The sequence below is a fragment of the Thamnophis sirtalis genome, unplaced genomic scaffold (genome assembly GCF_051295495.1).
Source record: "Thamnophis sirtalis isolate CommonGarterSnake01/CBP01778 unplaced genomic scaffold, rThaSir2_p1.2 scaffold_13, whole genome shotgun sequence".
Lineage (NCBI taxonomy): Eukaryota > Metazoa > Chordata > Lepidosauria > Squamata > Natricidae > Thamnophis > Thamnophis sirtalis.
Window position 1 is genome coordinate 58,085,954 of NW_028261393.1, and position 21,729 is coordinate 58,107,682.

Consider the following 21,729-nt stretch of genomic DNA (forward strand, 5'->3'; position numbering starts at 1 on the left):
CTGGCCCCGCCCCCATCTATTCTCTGCCTCCTGAGTCCCAGCTGATCGGGAGGAAATGGGGATTTTGCAGTATCCTTCCCCTGCCACACCCACCAAGCCACACCCACAGAACCAGTAGTAAAAATATTTGAATTTCGCCACTATTCAGAACCTTCCATCAGGCAAGGCTTTTCCAAAAGCACCAGGGTTGGAAAAGACACCAGCAAATTCCAAAACCTCTTGGATTCCTTGTCCTCCTCCTCCCGTTATATTTCAGCAAAAAGAGATCCTTTGGCTGACAGCGACAGATGGAGGGGGCCGTGAGATGAAGGGTTTTCCCAGGGCGGAGGGGCAATGCGTGTGGAAGAAATAGTAAATTACTGTCGTATTTTCCCCAGTGTAGTTCATCCAGGCCCAGAGCAGTTGATATCCCTACCAGGAGCTTTTAAACAGGAATTCGCCAGTTGTTCTGCCTCTACCTCTATTTCCAATGCTAGGACAAAAACCCCGAGATGTTAGAAGGAAGACAAAATTAAAATCCCTTTAACAGCTGCAGGGTGTATTTCTTTTATCGCACCAAAAAGAAAAAGGAAAGGGAAGAAACCAAAACACAAGGGATAAGGGGAAGAAAGCCTCTAAGATCAGAGGCAGCTTCCATTATAGACCTCCTTAAACTTGAAAATATGGATATTTTTTTCTTCTGAAAACAATAAGTAAGCCTCGGTAAGCCTTACAGAGTTATCATATCGTTTAATTTATAAGCTTCATCCATTTGGACCGGTGCCCGTTCAGTTTAGAACAGCGCCAATCTTGATTAAAAACCCTGGGATTCAGTGAAGCTTGATTTTAGGTAAACTATATCGCATTGATTGACTTTTTATTTCTTTTTAAACTGGAAATTGGCTAATGTCATTTTCATTTTTTTTAATTTTTTTACAAACAGCACAGGTCCTCCACAATATTCAGATTAGCAGAGTTGGAAGCAGAGGTGGTATTCAGCAGGTTCTGGCCAGTTCTGGAGAGCTAGTAGCAGAAGTTTTGAGTAGTTCAGAGAACCGGTAAATACCACCTCTGGCTGGCCCCGCCCCCATCTATTCTCTGCCTCCCGAGTCCCAGATGATCAGGAAGAAATGGGGATTTTGCAGTATCCTTCCCCTGCCACGCCCACCAAGCCACGTCATCCCCAACAAGCCACACCCACAAAACCGGTAGTAAAAAATATTGAATCCCACCACTGGTTGGAAGGAACCTTGTAGGTCATCTAGTCCAACCCCCTTGCCCAAGCAGGAGACCCTACACAATTCCTGACCAATGGCAGTCCAGTCTCTTCTTGAAATAGACTTTGTATGAAGGAATAAACTTCAGGGACAAACTTAAGGAAAGTCCTACTAACGTTAACAGTTTAACTGTAAATGTCACAAAAAAACATCAGTACACCTAACCCTGTAAACACCATTTTATGTCATTATCTCTGCAAAATAATATTTCATTCTAACTAGATAATTGAGAAGAGATTCACTCGTAGCTACATTCCCTTATATAATGCTATAATTTCAGAAATTGATATATCAGTGATTCAATCTGCTGGGACATCTGGGGGAAAAGGTTTTGCATCCACGTGCCAAGTTTTTTAACAGCTGAGTCCAAATCCAGTCTTAAAGGTTAACTTGGTGGCAGTCAATAATTCACTTTATTTTTTTTTAGAAAAAAATAAATAAATCTAAGTCTTAAAAGTATTTTATCCCACATTATAATTACTGTAGTTCAAAATTAGAAAGTAAGCTAGGCAACATTTGGCTGGTCTACAAAGACTATTGCCAGAATTTGATGACCAGGGTAGAGAGATTTTGCATAGAATAGATTCCCATGGAGACCCAAAGGCATTTTTTCAAGGGGAAATCAGACTTCCTTTGTTTTTCCTTGAAGACATTTGACTTTTCATCCAAGAAGCTTCTTCAGAACCTCTTCATCCATGACCTGGGTGACTGAGAATCTTCAGAACCTCTTCATCCATGACCTGGATGACTGAGAATTTTCAGAACCTCTTCATCCATGACCTGGATGACTGAGAATCTTCAGAACGTCTTCATCCATGACTTGGGTGACTGAGAATCTTCAGAACCTCTCCATCCATGACCTGGATGACTGAGAATCTCCATAGACCATCTCACAGAGTTTCTCTGAAATTCATGGCTTGAGGTGTGATGAGAAGGACTGAGAATTCAGTATCCGCTGATGATTTTCTTACTAGCTTCATCATCTCCTTTGCTTGCTTCTTCTTCTAAGCCTCCATATTGGAAACTGACTTCATTTCCCTTCTGATTCCAGGAATTGCTCCATATCTCTGACGAGTCTCTCAAATTTCTTGCCTTTTTTTCCCTCCTTGTCCTTTCCCACTATTAGATTCATGAGAGCTTTCTTCTGCATCCGTGTGATGCGTTCCAACAACATGGAATAAGACATCTATCCAGAAGTCTTAAGGCAAGTTACAAGACCTCATGCAGTCTGCTTGTTTCTCTAAGCCTCAGTTAGAATTAACTGCAGCCCAAGGCAAGGAAATCATCCAGGATTCTTTGAAAAAGAGTCGAAAAGGATCCCACCTCTTATTCAGATCCGCTAAAGAGGGAGAAAGGGGAAGGGCATCCATCAAAAATTAGATCTTCCTTTCCATGCCAGAAACAGAAAACTCAGAATTCATTACAGCCTCCAACTCAAAGCCAGGAAATGATCTGGGATCAATGGGAAAATATCCCATTTCTTCTTCAGATCCCCCCATCCCCAAAGGGAAAGGGGATCCATCAAAATTAGATCTTCCTTTCCGTGCCAGAAACGGAAAGCTTTTAAAAGCCCCCAAACCGGGGGCATTCTATTTAAAAAGGGGGAAAGTTGCCCACCCTGAAATCTATTCCGACTTCTGTTGAAAATTCCCGTTCATCTTCTTGAAAGCCTCATTGGGAAGACTGGCCAAGGTTACACGTTTGAATTATTGCCCTGTTAAAGCAAATGGATTTCACCCCCCTCCCCCTTGAGTGAATGGCATTTTCTATCAATGGTGGGAGTGTAAATCAGTCATGGTAATATAGCACCAGCTTTGAACATCTGCCAATAAAAATCCGGAGGAGGAGGAGGAGTCAACAATGGAGGTTCCTCCTCTTTGCTAGCCATGTCACAGTAAAGGTGAATGCCCCAAACTTTGCTAGCGTGCACAAAATTGGTCTGTGGACCATGTCAATTAAACAAGGACCCCATTGCAAAAGAAATAATTGGTGGATTAAGGAATGACATCAAAGTACTTGGCCAAGTTGGACAACTGCCAGAGTTGGACACGCTACGTTCTTAGACAGGCTAAGAAATGAGAAAATTATGGCGGCCTCCAACATCTGAGGGAATGCCGGATGGTTTTAAAGGGTGGCTTTTTTGGATACACTATTAACCCAGAACTACTTGAGAATGCTAATGATCTACTTATATTTAAAACTAGCTGGATGTGATAAATCAACACTTGCAGCTGGAAAATTAATAAGTAGTTACAATCAGCCTCTCCTGTCCCCCTTCTCTCCCTCAGGCTTGCCCCACAGAGGCCTCTCCATCTTATCCCCTTCCCTCCCTCAGTCTAACTCCTTAGCATCAGAGCGTTTTTCAGGTGGGGAGGGGGAGTAGAATGCCTAATTTCCCAGCCCGTAGGCCAGATAAGTCACATGCCGGCCACACCCATGCCCAAGTGGCAGTTGGAACAGAGATCTTTTCAGGTGGGGAGGGGGAGTAAAATGTCTTAACTCCTTAGCATCGGAGCATGTTAATAATAATATAAGAAATACTAATGATCTGATGGTCATTTCAAAAACTCCTTTCTTGGTGAGTACCTAGAAGCCAAGAGGAACATGCGTGCCAAATTTCAAGTTTGTAGGCTTTACAGTTCTGGAGATTTTGTGATGATGCATGAGTGGTCTTTCGCTTTTATATATATAGATTGAGAGTTTTGCTGCATTCACGTGTTGAAAGAAAGATCAAGTCATTGAAGTTATAAACAAGGTGGGGTGACTGATGGTTAGATGGGAACCAGCTAGTGACATCCACGGCAAGTGTCAAAACAAACAAGGCCATAGTTGTGGCATCACAACAGAAGGTGAAAACTGCCACCTTGCCTGCTTTGACATCTCGCTTCCATGGACGCTGCTGGTAGAAGCAACCTATCATGGCTTGTTCTTCAAAGCATAGCTTAGCCTGATGAACACATCATTGATTTGACAATGGCTTTTCCTGCAAGCACACACCCAGGGACATGTTTCTGACTTCTGCTGTAACACACACACAATGAATCTCTTTATCATAGCATATTCGATTTCAGAATCCGTGTCAGAGCCCAGCGGCGCCTGATTTTGAAAATAGTCTGCTGCAGAATCATATCTTTCTCAAAAAAAATAAAAAAAGCCAAGGTCATGTCCAACCAGTGGCGTGTTCCAGATTCCGCAAGCTACCGCAAGCCTCTGTGATGCTCCAGCTGCTTGGCTGAGCGTCACCCAGGTGCCATATGTGCCATGCACATGCACGGAAGCGCCAAAGGCTTAAAGCACAGGTATGGACTCAGGCGGGCGGGTGGGCCCTCTGGAGCACTGTATTGCAATGGTATCCAGTGCTCCGGGCAGGCTCTCATACGCCCGTACTGGGGCGTACCTCCTGCAACCCACCACTGTGTCCAACAAGCTAGCAATGTGATGTTTCAGGAGAAGTTGTAATCAACTAAGATTGTTCTCCTCTAAGCATTTGACTCAACCAAACCCCAGTTAGCTCAATCCTTGGAAAATGCTGTTCACTTTGGACTGACTCTGGAATGAGAGCTTATCGTGTTAGACCAGGGTTCTACAACCTTGGTAATTTGAAGATGTGTGAAGTCCACCCACCTTGAAGCTGTCAAAGTTGAGGAAACACTGAGGTAGACCCAATGGGAATACCCTCACCCATTTTTAAGTCTGAAGATGTAGGAAAATAAATTCAGACCAATGAAAATTTAAAAAAAAAACCTGTTCTGTTTCTCCTCCAGGGATCTAGGGATTTCTCTGGCTCTGTGTAAAACTTGTGCACCTGTTTTCCATAACTTTCCCCAAACAAACCATAACATCATTCCAGGCTCAATTTGCATCCTTCATTTACCTGTTTAGATATGTTAGTTAAGCAATGTCAAACATGTGTATCCGCTGTAGCAGTCACCTTTTTCTGATTCAGAGTCCTTCAGATGTGCTGGATTGCAACTCTTCCAATTTTCAGATAATTTGGGTTCCTGGGAAGATCTTGTTGCACCCCTGCAAAAGGACGTCAACCAAAGTCAATCTTTATTGTCTTACTGTCAAGTATGAAGGATCAGGACCACATGTTAAGTTCCAGCTCAGATTTATTGCTCGTGCCTATACACAGGAATCTGGTCAACTAACAGTCAGCACTAAATTGGTGCTAGTTAAGAGTCAACGGAATTCAAGGGGGCTTAGACCATTTGTGGGAACGTAATGATTCCAGGCTTATTGCTCTCTTGTCCCCCACCTCCAGCCTCTGCCTGCTCTTCCCCTACACCTGCCACTTAAAATTAAATTATACTTGACTATTGGGAGACCTGAACACACATTCCCACCCCACCTGGTGATTTAGCTTGCGTTCATTCAAAATAGCCCCTTATGTGGGTAGGGACCGAATATTCATTGCATAATCTCTGAAATTCCACAATGTGTCTTTGGAACAAGCATGTTATTCCTTGTACAGTTTTAAGTATAAGTTAAGATGTTTTTTTTTTGTACAGATTAAGATGCAGTTACTGTTAACCTGTCCAGCAATTACTGAAATGTTGTATAGTTCTGGAATTTTCAGTTCCACTTCATTCCTTTTTTTTTTTAAATGATTGTGTTATTTTTATGTAAAGGGGGAAAAAATGTATCCTGCTTGTTTACTTTGTACTTCGAATGTGTTGCACAATTATGCATTTCTGTTTACATTTTCTTTTCTATTTTTTTAAAAAAGAATAATACTTTCTGTACAAACATTTTCAATGTTGTTTGTTGTTTTCAAAAACAATTGTCTCTGTATAAAATAATATTGGTTGAACTGGTACATTTGTGTCTCTCATAGAGGGATTAATTATACTGCCGGCGCATTGAATTATTTAAAAAAAAAGGAAAATAAAATTTTTATGAAATGTTGAACTGGGCTCTCTTTTTACCCTAGATTTAAAACCACCCCGGGCATTCTGGTGGTCACTATACAAGTATTCCTTGTTAAGTAACTGCCTCATTTAGTGGCCATGCATAGTTGTGACTGTGATGAAAAAGGAACTCTGTGCATTTGCAACTTTCACAGATCTGGAAAGTAAAGAAAAAGGAAGCAAGATCGTAAGCACAATCACAGTTTCACTTAGCACTGATGATACTACCCAGTTCGCTTAGCGCCAGATGTCACCAAACAAGGTAACATCTGCAAGAAAACAACCAGACTCAGAGAGCCCCAATGACCCCTCTCATTTCAACCCTGAACATTTGAACTACAAATATTATACTTTATTGGTACAGTTTCATTTAATGGCTGAATTACCAATTGAGGTTGCTGTAAGAGAACAATGATCAGATCCACCATCTTCGGCTTGGCATCCTGCCATCAAAGGACTAGGGGAGAGGAACAGGGGACAAATCGGCTATAAACCGGTATGTGTCTATTGTGGGAATTCGGGAGGGGGAATGACAGCTGAGGAAGAGCAGATCAACATGGAGCCCGTTTGTGTCAGGCATCTTCAAGGCCGCTTACCCTGAGCATGGAAATTTACCAGCCCAAACACCTCCGCGTTCCCAAAACATCTCAGTAGCATTGCACTGGCTGGGTTTGGGCTGGTCATGGGAGTGGGGACGGGGACGGAGGGAGTCGTTTTGTCTTTTTTGGGGTGGAGAAACTCAGATTCTGGCTGACTTTACTGCAACCAGCATCTTTCAGTAAAAGTACCTTTCCCTTCAACCAAATGGAGTTGAGGGTTTCTCTTTCCTAAGAGATCGGACTGGGGCAGGACTGACAACAGCCTGTACTTGCACTGGAATTTCCCTCTTCTCCACTCTGGAAAAGAGGAGAACGATTCAAATGCCTTTGCCAGAATTAACCCTGTGTTGCCACTCAGAGTCTCACAGGAGTTCTCCAAGGAGGCAAATTGAATTCTTGCCCATCGACTCCGATGCCACAGACTTTTAAAACCTGGCTCATTTTGATTTTTAAGCAAATCTCTCTGGGCTAAGGGGTTTCTGACCTTCCCTGCCCCACGGTGCACACCTTCGAACCTGCAGAGAACCTCGCTTGTCCTTTTCCCCAGGCCTGAGGGCTCTCCCTGGCATTTACAACGGAGAGGAGGCGTTGCACCCTCGTGCTGGGGATGTTGCATTATCTGCCTGTCAAGGCAGAACTCAATAAAATGGCTCTTACTGAGCTTCAACCCATTAATTTTACAGTAATCGCCCCGTGTGTGCTTGATGGGCTGACAGAGAATTATCTGCAATGGGAAGTTGCTTGCCAACAAACACTGTAAAGCAACGGATGCAAATCGATGGGAGGAGAATGCTTACAACACCCTGGGATTAGACCAACTGACTGTTGCTAAGGGAATTTCAGGTCTGTCCTTGCCAACTGCACCTGTTGTTCTTAATCTGCAGCAAAGTGGGAAAGTGGACCTCTTCTTCCTGCTCTAGAAGAGTTTGTTGTTTTTTTAAGGGCCAACATTTCCTTAGTTCTGGACCTCAGTGTTGAAGCAAACTTGAGGTTAAATGCAGCACTGCAGGCTACTTCAGCTGACTGCTAGTTCTGCAGTTCGGCTGTTCAAATCTCACCGGCTCAGGGTTGACTCAGCCTTCCATCCTTCCGAGGTGGGTGAAATGAGGACCCGGATTGTTGTTGGGGGCAATATGCTGACTCTAAACCGCTTAGAGAGGGCTGAAAGCCCTATGAAGCGGTATATAAGTCGAACTGCTATTGCTACTGCTATTGCTATTTGAGCAAGGGGTTGGACTAGAACAGTGTTTCTCAACCTTGGCAACTTGAAGATGCCCGGACTTCAACTCCCAGAATCCCCCAGCCAGCATTCGCTGGCTGGGGAATTCTGGGAGTTGAAGTCCGGACATCTTCAACTTGCCAAAGTTGAGAAACACTGGACTAGAAGACCTCCAAGGTCCCTTCCAACTCTGTTATTCTGCTCTTCCATTTCCAGCTTCCATTAATAGCTTTAGCTACCTCAATCTAGAATCTTCTCAGTCTCAATCTAGAATCTTCTCAGTCTGGGAAATTGGCTGCAATCATCTTTGCCACGTTCTACATCAATCCCAGACAAACAACAGAAACCACAGAAAACTGTCCATCTGAGGTGCCATTAGCTTGTGTTCTTCAGTGAGTTACATCAGCCGGAATAAGACCTTCCCTTGTTATCCTCCCTCTGCTTTTAATGGTCGCCTCTGTGTTGGTTAACCTAATCATTTCCTCTGAATGCATGTTAATAAAAGCTAGGGAGAGCAGGAGCTGGCTTCCGATTTTTAATTCCTATTTATTTATTTGTTTTGGAAGTGTGTAAATGAAGGAGCTGGAAAAAAAAAAGAGGCTTAACAAAGCCCATGCTAAGGACTCGGCTGCTAAATAATTCCTGGAATGAATTGTCAAAAAGCTTTTATTTACCGATCCTGCGCATTTCATTTCTCCCTGGCACGAGGCCAGGCTCCCTGACAGTCAAGATTTATTGATTTAATTGGCTGGTGTAACCATGCAATAAAATCATCTCCAAGATAAATTTTCATGGCACTCTTGTAGCATCGAAGTAATTTTTCAAGTGCTATGGCTATATTTCTCCGAGTTACAGGTGCGAAATTTGCTTAAAGCTGAAATGCCCCATTTTTATTTTATTTTTTTTGGTCTTGCAACCCATCACTTTGGGTCTCCATTGTGGCACTGCACCATTGTTATTGTTATTATTATGATTATGATTATCGTCCTCATTTTATTTACTTTGCATTAACACAAGACCCGGCATAGGTCTTTTGAAGAACATGTATGGTTCTGTTTTAATTGGTTCATATATTCCATGCCCAGGAGAACAAGGAGGCATTCGTTTAATTTGAAATTTAATTTAATTGAAAAGGAAACATTCGTTTAATTCAGAGGTGGCTTGGGGGTTATTTACAATGTTCTCTAGAATCGTTTCTCTCCAGCTGCGAGATACTTTCAAATCCAGAGTCTCTGGATTTGCCCAGGATGAGTGTCACATTGTAATGTGATAGATGATGGCATCTTCAGAACTTTTTTTTCTTTAATGTACACTGGTGGGAAGCTCATTAAAGTTCACAACAACCACAACATGAAGGGTGTGGGGGGGGGGGAAGGAATCTTCGGATTAACTCCCAAATTAATGTTAAACGCTTTCTTTAGAGATCAGCGATAGCGATAGCTTCTGGTTTTTTTTTTAAAACAACAGACAATCTTGCTTATGGTAGATTATTTACTCAGTAGGATTTTTCCTTTATTTTTTCCTTTCCCTACAGCTTTGATCATCTCTGATGTTCTTCTTTCTTCTATCTAATCCACTTGGCCCTTTTGTGTTATCATCTGAAATACAAACATACAGAAACTGTGACTGTTCATCAGTGGGGCAGTTTGCCTCCAGAAGGTGTGAGTCAGTGGTGGGGTTCAACATTTTTACTACTGCTTCTGTGGGCGTGGTGTGGCAGGGGAAGGATACTGCAAAATCTCCATTCCCTCCCGGTCAGCTGGGGCTCAGGAGGCAGAGAATAGATGTGGGCGGGGCCAGCCACAGGTGGCATTTGCCGGTTCTCCCAACTACTCAAAATTTCCGCTACTGGTTCTCCAGAACTGGTCAGAACTGGCTGAATCCGACCTCTGGGATGGGTGCTCCATCACTGGAGGTTTTTAAGCAGAGACCGGGTGGACATGAAATGGTGTAGGGCAGGGGTGTCAAACTCAAGGCTCGTGAGCCGGATTCAGACCATGGGTTGCTTTGATCTGGTTCATGGGGCCACCCCAGAAACAGCGAAGGACCAGCCTGCATTGTCTCGGGAGGGCTGCGTGTGGCCCTTTTCATTGGTTTTTGCTGGCGGAGGGTTGCAGGAGGCCATCGCAGCTGAAAATGGAGCTTAGGAGCCCGTTTTCACTGGCGGAGTGCTCAGGCCACCACAGGCGCCCCCCAACACGAGTGATATCAAGCTAGCCACACCCATCCTGGCCACACCCACCCTGGTCCCCCGAGGGCAAACAGAATCCTGATCCGGCCCTCAATGAAATCGAGTTTCACACCCCTGGAATTGGGCTTTGGTTCTCAACCTGTGGTCTGCAGATCCCGGGTGGGCCACGATGTCATCCACAAAACCTTGAAGAAATGTTATTATTTAAATGTTGAGTTAAATGTCGGGTGGTCCATGTGGCCACAAAAGATATTTAAAGATATCTGTGGTGGAGGAAAAGTTGAGAACCACTGGTATAGGGTCTCCTGCTTGAGCAGGGGGTTGGACTAGAAGACCTCCAGGATCCCTTCCAACTCTGTTATTCCTCAAGAAAGCCCAACTATTTGATCGCCAAAAGTCAATCCAAATTTGAGGGCACAATATATAAAAAATATTTCAGCTGTCGTGCATTGTTCCCTACAAATGAATAGAATAGAGCTGGAAGGGACCTTGAAGGTCTTCTAGTCTAACCCCCTGCTCAAGCTGGAGACCTGTACCATTCCAGACAAGTGGCTGTCCAGTCTCTTCTTAAAAACCTCCAGTGATGGAACACCCACAACTTCTGGTGGCAAGTCGTTCCACTGATTAATTGTTCTCACCGTCAGAACTTTTCTCCTTAATTCCAGGTTGCGTCTCTCTTTGATTAGTTTCCACCCATTGCTTCTTGTCTTGCCTTCCGGTGGCTTTGGGCAATAAGTTGACCCATCTCTTCCTGAGTTCTGCAAACACCCAGCTCTGTTCTGTTTATTGGATCTTATCTTGAGCTTAGGTTAAACAGCTGATCTCTTTATCTCTGATCGGTTGGCAGAAGTTATCTAAGGTCTCACAGAAAGAGATTCCCTTTTTGGCTTTCCATAATCTTCTGTCTTAGGATGCCAAAGGCTGACCTGAAGGCCTGAAGACCTTCTCCCAAGAATGCATCTTTCATAAAATGAATGCCAAAACAGCAGAAACCAGAGTTTTAAGACTCGCCGTCAATGAAACAGATTAAAACCTCCATCGTGTTCCAAATCAATTGTGAAGAGGAGAAAAGGGGGGAAACACTCTTTCATTTACAGCCGTGCTGTTAAGTCTGGGAAGGAAGGAAAAATTAGGCTGCGCGTGCAAACTAAGCCTCATTAAGGAATCTCACTGCTGAGCAGAGATAAAGTAAATTATTTGCCTTATCTTCTAAAGAGATACTTCAATGAAATAATTATCTGACAGTTTTAGGCAATGTTGCTTTTGCCCTCTTCTTCCTTTTGTTCAGCCTGTACATTATACGGCATTGCCAGTCATCTTTTGAGTAATATAAACTAGGAAATTTGATTATATTTTAATTACTGTGAATTTAAAGTATTTTTTACTCTCGGGTTGAAATCTATTTATATTGTGCTTGATGAAGCAAAAATGAAGTCTCTTGGGAGAAGGATTTAACACCTGACATTTTGTTGTTTTGGGGGGGGGGTAGAGTTACAGGACATGGATCTAATGCTATTATGGAGACCCCTAAAAGAATATCTAAAACAAAAAATAGTTGTTTAGCAGAGTGATGACATTGGGGGGGGGGGGGGAACTGTCCTTGTATCTAGTTAGCAATAGCAATAGCAATAGTTAAACTTATATACCGCTTCATGGGGCTTTCAGCCCTCTCTAAGCAGTTTACAGAGTCAGCATATATCGCCCCCACAGTCTGGGTCCTCATTTCACCCACCTCGGAAGGATGGAAGGCTGAGTCAACCTTGAGCCGGTGAGATTTGAACAGCCGAACTGCACAACTGAAGTAGCCTGCAGTGCTGCATTTAACCACTGCGCCACCTCGGCTCTAGTTGTTGTAGTGTGCAATGCTCTATCTATACCACTGTTTTGAGGATATGAGTTGAAACAATTTATGTCCAGGATGTGAGGCGGGGGTGAAATTCAGCAGGTTCTGACAGGTTCTGGAGAACCGGCAGCGGAACATTTGAGTAGTTTGGAGAACCAGCAAATATCACCTCTGGCTGGTCCCAGAATGTGGAGGGAATGGGGATTTCGCAGTATCCTTCCCCTGCCACACCCACCAAGCCACGCCCAATATAAAATATTTGAATTTCACCACTGATGTGAGGGGTCTGTAAATATTCTCATGGGCCCCTTTTTGACTCATGCAGTATACAGGTCCTCAAGGGAAGGCAGGTTGGTAGCCATTTTTTTTTTCTGCAGTTCCAATTATCCGTTGAAGTCCGTGTCTGTCTTGTTGGGTTGAAGAGCCAAACCAGACAGTTATGGAGGTGTAGATGACAGACTCAATCCTTCCTCTGTAGAACTGAATCAGTAGTTCCTTGGGCAATTTGAGCTTCCTGAGTTGGCGCAGTATTATGGTGAAGCATATGGTGAGTGCATCAAAGAAACTTTTCCAAGAACTCCTATCAAAGCGAAGCAGCACCAGAACTGGTTAGTATCTGGACCGAAGACCTCAGGAAACCCTTGGAAGGTAGGGTAGTGTAATGGAATGTGTGAATGAACCTTGGGGCATATGAGGAAAAGACTCTACCTAGGAAACAATTGGAGAAGAAAGGCAGGAATCCTTCCTGGCTTAATGGTCAGAAGAAGAAACTTAGAAAGGACCCGCCCTAATTGATCAGATGGTCAAAAGTGATGGTGGGAATTTTATACCTTTATACTTGCAAGATTGTTGTCAGCCCAGGCAAGCCATAGGACATAAAATAACAAAGTTGAAAGGGACATTGGAGGTCAGCTAGTCCAACCCCCTGCTTGAGCAGGAGATTCTATACCATGTCAGACAAATAGCTGCTCAGTCTCTTCTTGAAAGCACCCACAACCCTGAAGGCAACCGATCTGAAGGCATACAAATAAACCAAATACAAAATACAAATACAATCTCTCTGGTTGATTCTCCTCAACCATGAGGAAATTTCTCCTTCGTTCTAGGTTGCGTCTCTTCTTGATGAGTTTCCATCCGTTGCTTCTTGTCCTGCCCTCAGGGGCTTTGGAGAGTAATGCTGACACACAAACCCCCTTTTCTTCTTTGTGGCAGCCCCCTTATGCTCACTTCTCATAAAGCTGCAGGAATTTCAGTTGGAGAAAGAATGGCTTTAGCTAGGGGATGACTATTAAAGAAGGCCTCTTGCATTCTCCCAAAAGGAGCTAGATGCCACCTTCTCATCTCACAGCAAGCCAGGATTCTAAAAATGGTCTTTTCCTGCCAACAACATCAAAACAATCTCAGAACACCATCTGCCGTTTGTTTATCTTTCTGCCTAAACCAGGACACTTGGCTTCTCTGTCCTCGGCAGATGAGAAACGGGGAAGCGAAGAAGAAGGAGAGGGCTTCTGATTTTAGCTTTTAAAGAGGGGGACAAGTTAGAATTCTCAGCAGAGACGTATCACAGCAAAGAAAGGCTGACCAACTTATTGGTTCTCCTGTTACTGTTGCTTCTTTTTGTTGTGGGTTGCGAAGTCGTGTCTGACCCACTGTGACCCAATGGACAATGTTCCTCGTCCTCTACCATCCCCCAGAGTCCATTTAAGCTCACGCCGACTGTTTCGCCACCTCCTTCTCTGGCGTCCTCATCTCCTTTTGCCCTCAATCATTCCCAGCTGTTCTCCAGGGAGTCTTTCTTTCTCATTCGGTGGCCAAAGTCTTTGGGTTTCCTCTTCAGGATCTGGCCTTCTAAAGAGCAGTCAGCATTGATCTCCTCTAAGACAGACCTGTTGGATCTCCTCGCAGGCCAAGGGACCCGCAGGAGTCTTCTCCAGCACCAGATTTCAAAGGCCTCCATTTTTTTGGTGCTCAGCCTTCCTTATGGACCTTCACAGCCGTCCATTGCAACTGGGAAAACCATCGCCTTTACTATACGCACTTTTGTAGGCAGGCTGATGTCTGAAGATGTGTGGGTTTCACCTCCCAGAATTCCCCAGCCAGTATGGGGATTTCTGGGAGTTGAAGTCCACACAACTTCAAGTTGTCAAGCTTGAGAAACATTGGTCTAGGACAGGGGTCCTCAAACCTTTTGAACAGTGGGTCGATTCACAGTCCCTCACACTGTTGGGGGGCTGGACCAGCTGGGTGGTGTAGGTACGTGGTCATGTGACTGGATGGGAGTGGCTAGGTGGTCATGTGACTGGGTGGGCATGGCCAATTTAGCAGTCCATTTTGCCTTTGTCCTTGTTATACTTGTTCAACCTGAAAGTCTGTTAAGACTTGGCTGTTCCGGCAGGCCTGGGGCTGTTGATCTTGATTGAACTTCAGCCCCTATTAAAATTGAGTGCGTGTTGTGTTTTTGTTTTTAAGCCTCTGTCTTGTATTTTTAAATCTTTTTTTAATATTTTTAAACTGCTTTTATGTAAGCCGCCCGGAGTCCTTTGGGATTGGGCGGCATACAAATCTATTAAAATTACAAATTACAAATAAGTCCCGTCAAACCCCTGATCAGTCTCCTTTCATCAAGATGATTGTCTCAGGCCCTCCTTCCAGTCATCTTCTCATTCTCACTGCCCTTTGCTAAGCCATCTCTGGTGGTCCTTTGAGTAGACACCACTGAACCAAACCCAACCGCTTAAGCCGGTTGTTCTCCAAGGCTACTCAACGCCCTGCCAGATCTTGTGGCTTATAATGGAATATGAATATGTTTCCCAAACCAGACTCCTGTTAGTTCCCCTCTCTCTGACTGCTGGCCCAAGCTGTTATTTTTAACCCCAAAACCATTGATAGTGACAATACAGCCACAGATAACGTTTCAACAGTGCTTTAAAATAAATATAAGGCTGTCACCAGAGATGAACCACTTGCAAAAAAAAATTTCCAGCTGAGCCAACCAGTATGTCAGCTGATGGAGAGCTCTGTTGCATTATTGATTAGTTTTTAAGTTCCTGTTACATATTAAATTAGTATCACTGAAGGCATGGGGGAACTGCCAGCCCAATTACCTCTAAAATTGCCTCCTTCCCCCCGCCTCTCTCTCTCTCTCTCTCTCTCTCTCTCTCTCTCTCTCTCTCTCTCTCTCTCTCTCTCTCTCTCTCTCTCTCTCTCTCTCTCCCTCTCTCTCTCTCTCCTGAAAGTGTTCTCAGTTGTGTTGTTATGCAGAGGATAAAATGTATGGTTTTTTAGATTTTTGGGGGGGGGGGTGCAGATCCTTCAACTGTGGCTGCTGGCTCAGCCTGCAAAAATCCAGATGGGGCCCAGTGGGCAGCACAGCAGGACATACAAAATGCATCTGCATCCAGTTTGGACCATCATGTTATAACAAAGATGTTGAGACTCAGGAAAGAGTGCAGAGAAGAGCAACAGAGATGACTAGAAGAGTGGGGGCTACAACACACAAAAAACAGTTACAGGAATTGGGGATATCCAGTCTAGGGAAAAGAAGGACTAGGAATGACATGATAGCGATGTTCCAATATTTGAGGGGCTGCCACAAAGAAGATTTGGGGGTCAACCTGTTCTCCAAAGCACCAGAAGGCAGGACAGGAAGCAATGGGTGAAAACTAACCAAGGAGAGAAGCAACTTAGAATTAAGGAGAACTTTCCTGATTAACCAATGAATGGGTTTCCCATCAGAAGTCATCGGTGCTCCATCACTGGAGGCTCTTAAGAAGAGACTGGACAGCCATTGGACTAACTGGCTGTCCAGTTTCCTACATCAATGTTCTCATCCTTGGCAACGTGGAGATGAGTGGACTTCAGCTCCCCAAAATCCCCACACTGCCTGGGGAATTCTGGGAGGTGAAGAAGTCCACACATCATCAACTTGCCAAGGTTGAGAATCATTCTCCAGCCAGAGCAATTAACCGGTGGAATGGCTTGACTCCAGAAGATGTGGGGGCTCAAGCAGGAAACCCTCTACCATTCCAGACCAATATAAAGAACGGTTGCTGGAACTGGGCAGGTCTCGTTCAATGAAAAGAAGGACTAGGGATGGCGTGATAGCAATGTTCCAATATCCAAGGGGCTGCCACGTTGAAGAGGCAGCCCCTTGGAAGAGCACCTCAAGGTAGAGCAAGAAGCAGTGGATAGAAACTAATGAAGGAGAGAAGCAACCGGGAACTGAGGATAAATTTCCTGACACTTAGAAGAATTATTCAGTGGAAAACTTCCCTCAAGAAGATGTGAATGCTCCAACACTGGGGGGATTTTAAGAAGAGTCTTGAAAGTCATTTGTCCAGAATTGTATAGGATCTCCTGCTTGAATGCTCTACGGTCTCCCATTTGAGCAAGGGGTTGGACTAGAAGATCTCCAAGGTCCCTTCCAACTCTGTTATTCTGTTATTCTGATTCATTTTGGCAACTGGCAGTCCTGCCTACCTGGTCTGTTGTTGTGCAAATGCTTGGCATTCCTGCTCAGATGAGGAACGTGAAGTTGGGTTGCTACGGCAAAATGTGTCTTCTTTGCAACTGGTGATGGAGCGTCTGACTCACAGGTGATTAATATTAATGGCGGATCCCACACGATGCCTCCCTTCAGAAAGAAATTAGCCATCATCGGGATTCAAATTTCTGGGGAGCTGGAGGAAACTTTAATTGACATCCGGAGTTGAGTATCCATCCACCACAGTTATGTGCGAGGCAGAGAGCAAGCTTGCTAATCATCATAGCAGGAGAAAGAACATTCTTTCTATAAAGCACCAAAGAACCAGGCATCAGAAGTCGTATCAGAAAGTAGCAATTAGGAGCTCTTTTTTTCCACACACCTGTACTTTTCAAAATAATAAGCATCTTTTGAAAAACCCTGAATGTGTAGAAGATCAATGATTTATGATGATCTAATGTGGGAAGGTAAAAAAAAACACAAGGCAAAGCTAGAATTTTATGACTTTGGGAGAATTAGAGAACTAGAATTCCCCTGTTTGCACGTTGGACCATCAAGATTCCATGAAGATTTATCCCAACCTTCTTCTGCATCCTAGAACAGAGAATGACTGAGATGGAAGGGACCTCGGAGGTCTTCTAGTCCAACCCCATGCTCAAGCAGGAGACCCTACATCTTTACAGGCAGATGATTGCCCAGTCTCTTTTTGAAAGCACTTAAAACCTATCTCTCCTCTCATCCATCCATCCATCCATCTATCCTTCTACCCATCTATCCGCCCTGATGCATGGATGGCCGTTGTGATGTTTTTCAGGTTTTTTTAGGCAATTCCATTTGACTTAAGGCCACATTTAGCTGAGTTCAGCAGACTTTCATTTTAAAAAAAAGGACAATCTTCAGCATTTCCTGAAGAGTGACCTAGATTATTCATATGCCTCCCTTTACAATAAGTGGAGGTAATTGCAATATAATTAAATTGGAATTATTGTATGATTTCCAAATGAACCTTGCTAGCATTTTCATTAATTTTTCAATGTGGCCCCCTCTTTTTTTCTTTTGCCCCACTTAAGATTACGAGTAATGAATGAGTGTAATTGAATTGTAATTAAACAGGAATTAAAATATGATTTCCTAATGAACTACAGCTAAAGAGGTACCGTCACAACGGCCATGGGCACGATGGGTCTCTACACGTTTGGTGACACTTATTGAAATGCTGGGTGCCAAAAGCTGCATCTTCGCAGGACAGTTGCAGCCAGGAAAATCTACTTCCCGTACCGACGTCCCTTTCGTAGTCAAGATGCCCCTTTCCACCGCAGAATTCTGCAGTCACAAGACAAGGAGCTCAGTTGGTAGAACCAAAAGAAGGCTATCTAATCATTTATTTACTTATTTATCAAACGTGTACAAGGTAACACGTATAAGTATGAACATAAACATCAACAAAGGAAATGGGTACAAATAAATGGGGATAGTAGGACAGGGACGGAAGGCACGCTGGTGCGCTTATGCACGCCCCCTTTACGGACCTCTTAGGAATGGGGTGAGGTCCACAGTGGACAGTTTGTGGTTGAAACTGTGTGTGTTTGAGGCTGTAACAATGGAGTCAGGTAGAGCATTCCAGGCGTTGATCGCTCTGTTGCTGAAGTCGTACTTTCTGCAACCGAGTTTGGAACGGTGTACCTTGAGTTTGTATCTATTGCTTCCCCATGTATTATTGAGGTTGAAGCTGAAGTAGTCATTGACAGGTAGGACATTATAGCAGACAATTTTGTGTACTACGCTTAAGTCAAGGCTGTAGGGGGCGTAGTTCCAGATTGTCCGAGGCCAAAATTTCGAGCCTGGTGGCCTAAGGGATTCCGTTGTGAGCAGAGGAGTGGAGGACTCTTCTCGTGAAATACCTCTGGAGCCACTCAATCATATGAATGTCCAATATACTGTGTGGATTCCAGGTGGACGAGCTGTATTGGAGAATTGGTCTGGCAAAGGTTTTGTATGTCCTAGTTAGCAGTACAATGTTACCGGAGAAGAAGCTTTGCAAAATAAGGTTAACAACTCTTAATGCCTTTTTGGCAATGCTGTTAAGGTGGGCTCTGGGGTTTAGGCCGTTAGAGGTAAGACAAGGATACCTAAGGAGGATTAGATATGGTGGTGTCCACTAGACCCATCTGCCTTGCAAAAGGGAGAAGACTGTCCACCCTTCTCAAATCAAAGTCCAGTTACCTTTTGGAAAAGCGCGTCTGGGACAACCATCACCCGCATGACGGAGCATCTCCATAAACATGTTCATCCTTCTCCTGCCCATGTAGCAAAAGTCTGACGCCCCTCAAAAGCCCTCAAACCATCAGAAGACAAAAACCAACAGATGGAAACTAATCAAGGAAAGAAGCAACCTAGAACTTTGGAGGAGTTTTCTAACAGTGAGAACTGTGGCGCATGTGTGGGATGCATGCGCAGGTGGAAGGCACATGTGCGGGGGGTGCTCACATTGCATTGGGGGGGTTGTGCAGGTGCTCATGCCCCCCTGTGCCCTGTTTTGGGCCTGGGAGGCCTCCTGCACCCACCTGGAAGCCAAAATGGGGCACGGGGGGGGATAGGCCTCATGCGCAGGGGGCAGGTGGCATGCATGGGGGCAGGGCGCATGTGTGGGGGTGCTCGCATGGCATTTCGGGGTTTTGCATGTGTGTGCATGCATTCACACACACACACACGCTTTGGGGACTCGGCACCCAGAGACTTAGCCACCCCTGGTCTACAGTCTCTTGCTAGAAGTCCTCCAAGGCCCCTTCCAGCTGTGTTCTTCTGCTGCTGCTGTCCAGAATCAGCTCAGAGGCCAGGCCTGGTACCTCTTTCAGGTAAATGGCTCTGTGTCTGTGTAAACATTTGCCCTCATCCCAAGAGTAGAAATGGTCTCATCCTCTTCCCGTGAATGCCGGCTTCTCCTCCTGCCTTGATCGGCAGGGGTTAAACCTCACCAGGCAGAAGGAGGCTTAACAAGAGGCAAAAAAAGAGAAAAAGAAAAATAGATTAGAGAAAGAGAGGAAAGGGGAGGGGAGGGGGGGATCAACAGGCAGCTAAGGAACAAACTAAATTACATTTCATCCAGGCTCCTGCGTTCGTTTGGCTGGAAGGAGCCAGGAGTTCGGATGTTTTATTCTAAATAGTCTATCAATCCATTGATTAATTTTACACTTTGTTCCTTATGAGGCCTGGTCTGGAGCCCTGGCTGTTGCTAGGGAAGCGGGGGGGGGGGGGGAGAAAAGCCAAAAAACGAACTCTTGGAGAGTTGGCAGGCTGTTGAAGGTGTTGTGTCTAGCCAGCAGGAAATTTTCCTCCAGGGAAATTTGGAGTGCTATAAACCCATTTGGTGAAGTTGAGCTCGGCTCTTTTTAAAAATAAAATAAAATAAGGCATCAGACTTTGTTAAAGCGAATTTTTAAGATACTAAGCCCTGGCTTGTAAATGGAGTGATAAAAGTAGATGGAAATGGGTTTTTTCTTCCAGATAGGGCATTACAAGGTTGATTAGCGGCAGCTGAATTTTTCTCCTAATGTAATATAATTAATTCTGGCACCGGCCTCCATTTATTCGTGGAATGGAGTTTGCCAGCCGCTCTGATTTCTGTCAGAGCATCCATAAAAATCAAGAGGTCTGTGAGGGCCCATCGCTCCTTTCAGGAAAGGGATCCAAGGGATCAGTGAAGGGGGGAGGGAGGAAGGGGAGGGAGGGGAGGGAGGAAGGAAGGAAGGAAGGAAAGAAAGAAAGAAAGAAAGAAAGAAAGAAAGAGGGAGGGAGGGAGGAAGAGAAGGAAGGAAGGAAGGAAGGAGGAAGAGAGGGAGAGAGGAAGAGAAGGAAAGAGAGAGGGGGAGGGAGGGAAGGAAGGAAAGAAAGAGAGAGAGGGAGAGGGAGGGAGGGAGGGAGGGAGGAAGAGAAGGGAGGAAGGAAGGAGGAGGAGGTAGGGAGGGAGGAAGAGAAGGAAGGAAGGAAAGAAAGAAAGAGAGGGGAGAGGAAAGAAAGGGGAGGGAGGGAGGGAAAGAAAGAAAGAAAGAAAGAAAGAGGGATGGTGGAAGGAAGGAAAGGGGAGGGAGGAAAGGAAGGAAGGAAAGGAAAAGAAAGAAAGAAAGAAGGAAGGAAGGAAGGATGAGGGAGGGAGGAAGAGAAGGAAGGAAGGATGAGGGAGGGAGGGAGGAAGAGAAGGAAGGAAGGAAGGATGAGGGAGGGAGGAAGAGAAGGAAGGAAAGAAGGAAAGAAAGAAAGGGGGGAGAGGAAAGAAAGGGGAGGGAGGGAGGGAAGGTAGGAAGGAAGGAAAGAAGGAAAGAAAGAAAGAAAGAAAGATGGATGGAGGAAGGAAGGAAGGAAAGGGGAGGGAGGGAAGGAAGAAAGAAAAGAAGGAAGGAAGGAAGGATGGATAAGGGAGAAAGGGAGGGAGGAAGAAAGGGAGGGAGGGAGGGTTGACCTGTTAGTCCTCCATTGCGTGAACCATCTGTTTATTTTCTCCTTGAAACAGAGAAGAACATGGGGAGAATCTGCTTGGATGGTCCAATCGTGGCATTTCCAACCTTCCATTGAAGCTTTGGAGGATTTTCCCTCGAATTTCTCGACCTGAAACCCTCCTTGTAAGAAAACCCAAGTCAGTGAAGCGTTTCCCCTTGATCTGCACTCCTGGCTCTTTATAATTCCCTCCTTCAACACAACTGCCTGGGACAAACACAGCTGGCTAATTTGCAGGTGCTCCCACCGCTGTGTGTTTGTGCTTCACAGCTCTCCTTCCTTCCTCCCAGGATTTATGAGCCTAATGAGCCACCCTTGTTCCCTGCGAGAGAGGCGGGGAGAGGAAGGACACGGCACCACCAGGGCATGAAGGCAAGTTGAGAGCAGATGGAGGGAGAATAATAGGAGGGACGAGATCTTGGAGGTCATCTAGGCCAACCCACTGCTCAAACAGAAGACCCTCAATCTCTGATGGCGAACCTATGGCACACGGGCCCAAAGTGGCACACGGAGCCATGCCGCCCGTTCCTTTTCCGGGTTCCTGGTGCGCATGTGCGTACGATGATCAGCAGCCCTTTGTGCCTCTGGCAGTGCCAGAAACTGGAAGAACTGGTCTTGCATTTTCCGGAGTGGCCAGGCCTGCCAGCCAGCTGGTCTTGCGTGCGCATGAACACCAGTAACCCAGAAGATTAGCTGGCCAGTTTGAATGCGCGTGCCAGAAACCCGGAGTTCATTTC